Genomic DNA, 6,963 nt, shown 5'->3' with positions numbered 1-6,963 from the left:
CGTCGAGCAATGTGTTTAAGGTCGAAAGCACAATTTCACGATATATATTTGAAGATACTGTCTTATCGCTATACCCAATATATTCCGAGTCTATCAAAATCAATTAAAATAATTTGATACATATTGCTTGAAATCTGCGTACTGTAAATGAATAGTTGTCATTACAGCAACGTGATAATAATCTGACAACTCTATATAACATACACGATAAAAACTCTGCGTGCTGATAACATTCCAACCACATATAGGAGCGTACATCAGTCGTTAGCGCATTAGCGGTCGTTGTTTAGGAATTTATGCAGCAAATCGATGGATTTATGCAGTCTGTAATATTTAGTCGTTCAAGATAGCATTGTCGTAACAGACATGTCGATTTTAGCATCGATGGTAATGTTCATACAACACTGAGATTTAGACATCTCGCAGATCGTATGTACAGATACGCTATTTTGCAGATACACCATGTCAAGATGTCTTTCTGCATAAATAGTCTACCAACGCATAACAACAAAACAGCATGCGCTCGAAATATTTCTAGTTGATGTCAGGACGATAGCGTTGCAATATTTCGAAGCAGGCAACTTTATATATGACATGTATTCCAAGAATTTTTAAATGCAACCCGTAAACTCATTATCGTTTACATTATACCCAAATTACGCCCCATTTATAAATTATTGCTGCTCGTCGTAATAAGTAACCTTTTCTGTTTAATCCAAAGCTTTGTAGTTTTTACTGTCCACCCTTTTAACGAGCCCGACACGCGACATCAATGGAGATGTTCCTGCGATTTGTGGTTTAGACAAGCTACGAACAACATTAGTAACGCTTCATATCACTGATGTACCAAATGGCGGTGCGTTTACGAAATTACTTATGCCCCTAACCAAAAATAAGGATAGTGTAATGAATATAATCATCGAAAATGCATCATAATGAGTCTGTATATAATGCGGGGGTCAGTAATTCCTTAAGAAAATGCGTTAGCACGCGGTAATCGCCTGAAACAAAGCAAAATGGCTCCTCCATCACTGTCAGGCGAGACGGGCTACGGTCACGCACAGTATTGGTAAACCAAACCCGCTACGTTTGAGGCCATATATATTAAAATACCTAACGGGATTTCCTTGACTGATGGCACATACGATTACAGTGTAACCGCAAGCGATATTTTGCTTATACGGCACGTTTTCACCCTCAACAGGAAAGCGGATATGATAGATATGCTCAAGTGTGAATAACGGGGCACGGTAAATCACAGGAAACATTGTTAGTGTTACCACAACAAAAGTTCCGAAACAAAATTGGTGTCGCAAAAGTGTTGCGTTGTTGCATTTGCAACAAAACACAACCAGTGGTAGGATTCACATTGTATGTCATTTTGTGTATCACAAATGTCATATTTTTCAATCAGATCTGTTACAAAAATGTCATCCATAGTATAGCCAACTTCGTGGGGTGGTCATATAAAACCAGATCACAGAATATAACCAACATGCATATAGTCAGTATTATATACAATATATGTACTTGTACGTTCTTCAACTCTCTAACTTAATCACGTCATTTGGAGCCATCTATATATTTGTTAACACATACACCGACTTTCTGACTATAGTTAACCGGTTGTTGAAAAATACTATGGTTCCAGGTTACCTAAAAAGGTATCATGTTATATTCGAAGGTATTCCTGATAGAATTCGCCCGAATTTGAGACCCGCAGAACATGAACGATCATTTGTACAATAGAGAGTTTTGAAAATGTTTCTGCTTTGTGCTTTCACGACATCTATAATAACAACCCGGTTAATATCATATTAATTATAATATATTAATAACATATTTTTAGTAATTTATGGTGTTTGAACTTAGTAGTGATTACAGTGCCAAATACATAGAAATACACGAAAGTGCGAGTCACCACGGACCTGACCTGCTGACTACAAAGGTCCCTAGCCCTCGTAATCGCCAGAATACCTAAAACAGAAAATTTACCACATTTACTATTTTGATGTTTTTAGTTATTGTGTACAGCCAATGTCACTGTCAGGTTTTGAAAGACGAATGGTCATTTTCAGAACTTCCTAGGAAATTAACTCAGACCGCGGAAAGTAATTTGGACACCACTGCTTTGACGAGTTCTGAACTCCATGATAATTCTTCTGTCTCGCACCTTATCCTCGTATCATTTCATATGAAGCTACTAATATACCCTACATCTTATTAACACCATAAACGGATTGAGGGACAAAAGGATACATCAGTATCGACTTAGTTGTAACAAGTCAAAAGACATGAGTAACTTTGTACCTAACAGATTGTTACAATATCTTACTGTCGTCGCGACACCTTTGTATGATACTGTTTTGTAATTCTTTTGAGAACACTGATTACTGGGTAGGATTTCTTTGATAACGGATCACTCGGATCAAGTCTTCAAAACTTATTATATGCTTCCGCTTTGACACGGCTCAAAGGCCGTTTGGTTTGTTTCGTTAGCTGCACCTGCTAACGTGAAAATAATGGGGATAATGCACCCGAATTATATGGCGAGGATACATTTATTCCACTGGGTATATGTGCCCTCAACGATCAGCTGGTGAACCGGAAACATGCCTTAACATTCACCTTAAATCGTATAGAGGCCCGGAATAAATGAAACCTATAGCGGACAGATCAACAAAACAAAGTATCAAATCGCAATTAAGCGCTTCAACAACAAAACTTTGCAATCAATAAAATTAAATGTGAATTATCTGGATTCTGAATAAAACCGGTAGTAAATATCCTCACCGATATTATATATGGTATTAAAAGTATGTAATTTTATGTTGTAAAATAAATTTGAGTTCGCGGTGAATCGCTCTTAGCCTCATTCATCCACCATGCAGAGTTTATTGCATCTGTGAGACTATACATATAGGCCTAGATGAGCTGTTACTGTTACCGTGCCCTAAATCAGATAACGTTCTGGGTCTTGATGCACTTATAATTGTGCTAAGCAAGATCAACAGTCCTGATCTTGTAACTGCAGAATTTCGACATGCAGCAAATAGCTAACTGTGACATATCCCACTCTAAAGCAACGCACCATCATTCTGACAGATGTAGGCTATATTTCGTTGTAAATCGACATCATAATTTGATACGAAACGGATCCACGGCACATTTCTTTATATGAGATTATGCTAGATTATAATTTATTCCGCCTTCACTGAATGTCAAGGGTATTAGATTAAAGTGATTCGATTACGCATATGGAGGAATAACTTTCTGATACAAGGGAGTAAGCCTAATCAGCGGGTTGTCCCATTAAGATTAGTTCTGTTGTCTAAGAACACAATCGTAATCTCACGACTTAGGGGGTAATCGAAGGACAGTAAAAAAGATATGGTTACAAGCCCTGTGTTTATCGCTTTCCGTAAAGAAGAATTCACATTGTGCGACCCGTAAATATGCAATGATAATAGGCTGTTTGCGATAATTACAATCCTTGAAGACTTTCAGAAAGCAACTGTATCCATTCCAGCAATTTGATACAAGAATACCATTCCGCTCACTTGAAAGATTTAATATTCTGTATTTAATGTTAATTAGTCATTAATTAACCTAATAGTGAAAGAATGGATCGGATATCATAGTTTTGTAAACTTAAGATCAGCTGAAAGCCCAACCTCTGATGTCCGGAATGTCCTTGTGTGTTCTGCTGATGTTTAAGGGTGGGCGGGAATGGGATCCGTATCAATACGATAAGTACAAAATATCAGTATAATGTATTTAATGAATTGTTAAAGACAAAGGGTCTGCTGAAATACTGTGAAATGACAATTTACCGCATAGCCTACGCATATGTCAGATGTCGCATACACCGTAGGGAATGGTGGTGCACTGGGGCATGCATACAGGGGCACAGTGGTAGCCCTACATCGTGAATATTAAAAAAAACGCGTGAAGAATAAACATCCTTTCGATGATTTAGTAGTGTCATATCAGTCGTAATCATGACGCTACTTGTTTTTGCCTGGGTCGGCGTCTTTGTGAGACAATGACCAGTTCTTCAGTTTTGTAACCTGTGTAAATTTACATCGGTATACCTTTCGATCGCGTTATCGGTGTGTAGGCCGCCGTATTGTGTATTGTACTTAAAATTAGTTCACACAACTTAGTAATGAGAGCAGTTACTATAGTCGCCCTCTAGACTACTTTAGGCACATAATTGCCATTTTAAATGTTATTGGTGGTTTTGTTCCGAATAAGTGAGTTGGGCACATCGGGACACTTTAGTTTAGGGGCAAAATGGATCCATTGATATCAGAAGGAAAATTTTGGTTTTTTATATAAAAATCAACAGAAGAAACCACAGAAGCAAGATCGTCACCGGTGCCCCCTTAAAAGCATCCCTTGAAATGTCACGCAATAAGTGGAGGGCTATTTTTACCACCCTCTAATAAATGTGGATCGACAAGCCGGTTTCGATCTTCATTCAGGTTTTGTTACAACTCAAAACAATTCGGAATATTATAATCGTCAAATTATGGTATGTACATTGTACCATGCGATAAGACATATATGCACACAAAGCTGTACACAAAGCTGGGGATAGAACTAATGTCACCAACTACCGTCCGATATCCGTTCTCCCATGCATCGGGATTGTATTCGAAAAGTTGCTCCTCTCCCGCCTGTCCTCATTCCTCGCCAAAATGTCTGTCATTTCCCCTCAACAATTTGGCTTCCGAAACAAACACCAAACCGCTCATGCCCTCCTAACAGTGGCCGAACAGTACTATGATATCTCAGAGAAGCGAAATGTGGGATGTAGCATTTTTCTCGACCTAAAAAAAGCGTTTGACTGCGTAGATCATAAAATTCTCATCTCGAAATTGGCGCGTTACGGACTTCGGGGCCCACAACTTGAGCTCATGAAAAGTTACCTCACTGGACGCCAACAAATGGTTGCGATCTCAGACACCTTGTCCTCTCCTTACCCGGTGACCTGTGGTGTGCCCCAGGGCTCAGTACTTGGACCGGTCCTTTTCACCTTATATGTCAACGACATTTTTGAAACCTCCTCATTGAACACCACACTGTTCGCTGATGATACTCACCTCCTCTCTTCCGCATCTTCGACGGCAGAGCTGGATGCCCTGACTGGTGACCAAATGCCCAAAGTCCATGAGTGGACGGCCCAGAACAACCTTTGCATAAACGCCTCGAAATCGCAATTGCTGACAGTAAATTCAAAAAATAACCTAACCGTAAATATCGCTGGTCAGCCCGTTTCCAACACAGATAATGCCAAATATCTCGGAGTTTTACTGGACTCGAACATGTCCTGGAAGAGTCATATTCAGTCCCTAAAAACTAAATTATCACCGAAGTGCGGCCTGTTCTACAGCCTTGGGCGCTTCATGCCAGCATGGGTTCTTCTGATACTCTTTAAATCCTTAATCCAATCGAAGTTACATTATGGCATCCTCTGTTGGGGGGCTGCCAGTAAAACTGCACTCAAGCCACTGCAGAAACTACAGCATAAAGTACTCCGAATCATAGCTAGGGCCCCAAAGGGGCCTGGCTGCCCATCCAATAAGTCGCTGCTGAAGAGATTCGGCGTCCTAAACATAGAAGATATGCGGAAACTAGAAATCGCCAAGTTTATGTATCAGTTTCACTGCGGTCGTTGCCCCGAATATTTCAATGACTTCTTTACCTCTGAATCAAAAGCACACAAGTACAACACACGCGCGTCCACGTCGTCCAAATATCATATGATCGACCGAAAAGATCATCGCTCCATCAAATATGCCGGACCTGATGTGTGGAACAGTATCCCGCCGGCCATCCGACAGTCGACGAGCATGTCCACATTCAAGTCGAAATACAAGCAATTACTACTAAATAAATACAGTCCATCCTCAAGATTACCGGACCACGACTGACCTATCGATCTCGCTTCCCATGACATGCCGCCCTATTTCTTGTCGCATTCTTTTTCTATACTATCTTCTTTACTTTCATTCAGTGTGCATGGCCTCCTCTTTACATCGCCTAGGCCAAGGTGGGTGTCAGATTCCATAGACTACTCCTTGTCGCTTCGACATCTTCCTGTCTTTTCATTGTATCGCATTTTTGTGGTGTATTGAACTGATAAAATTGCTAATAAACCAATGATGATGATGATGATGATGATGTGATGATCCCATAGCAGGATGCCGAACGACCATTTGTGGTTGCAGTTGCGGCCTCTTGAACTGGCATCCGTCTTGACCTCGCACCCGATGTCACAGTTCCTTTTTCGATATTAGTCTCTATTCCGCGGCTCTTTCTGGCTCCTTCCATTCTTGCGGGTGCGCTCTTTCATCGGGTCTTTTTCTGGGCTTCTGTCACCGTAAGAATATCGACGCGGGGGAAGAGGAGCCCCAAATAATCTCGTCACCACTAAGTTACCTCTCTCGGCTTTGACAAGTACTCGTCAGTCTTTTTCTTCAAGAGTTCTCAGTTTCTTTCTGATTGGTGCGCTGTTATAATTTTAATACTGTCCCATTTTACCCACTGTTAGTCCCATCACGCCTATGGGGCACAATGGGACAAAAAGATCCGTTTTACAAGTGACTGTGCTGTGGTTATTTTTTAGTATTTTCGAATCATTTTTCATTGCAAATATGCGTTTAATGTTCGTACATCATCTCGCTAAAGTCCGTTTTGTATTTGTCAATTCGAAATAAATTTATGACGAAAAATACGTGTTTATATAGCTCAATGGTTTTAGAACATTTAGTTTAGTCAAAGAGCAATACGGAGAAGTTGTATAGGATACGGTGTAAACACTTTGCGCGATTAGTAAACGTTAATAAAAAATATGGTGGATCGTAAAAATGCCATATTGTGTAGCTTTATTTCCGGAAATTAAAGATATTACTACACTTATTGGTTTTATACTTCAACATGTATATTATCCAGAGA

At 39.9% G+C, this 6,963-nt stretch overlaps 1 protein-coding gene across 1 annotated transcript in view; it reads right to left on the bottom strand.

Moving 5' to 3' along the window:
• The window catches only part of LOC145453942 (doublecortin domain-containing protein 1-like), a 304,595-nt gene that overhangs the window by 246,997 nt on the left and 50,635 nt on the right, over positions 1 to 6,963 (bottom strand). The window lies entirely within an intron of this gene.

This window comes from Botryllus schlosseri, chromosome 13, assembly GCF_051294905.1.
Source record: "Botryllus schlosseri isolate E-star chromosome 13, Bs_hap1, whole genome shotgun sequence".
Taxonomy (NCBI): Eukaryota; Metazoa; Chordata; class Ascidiacea; order Stolidobranchia; family Styelidae; genus Botryllus; species Botryllus schlosseri.
The sequence above is the reverse complement of the archived record's forward strand: the minus strand, read 5'-3'. Positions and strand labels throughout refer to the sequence as shown.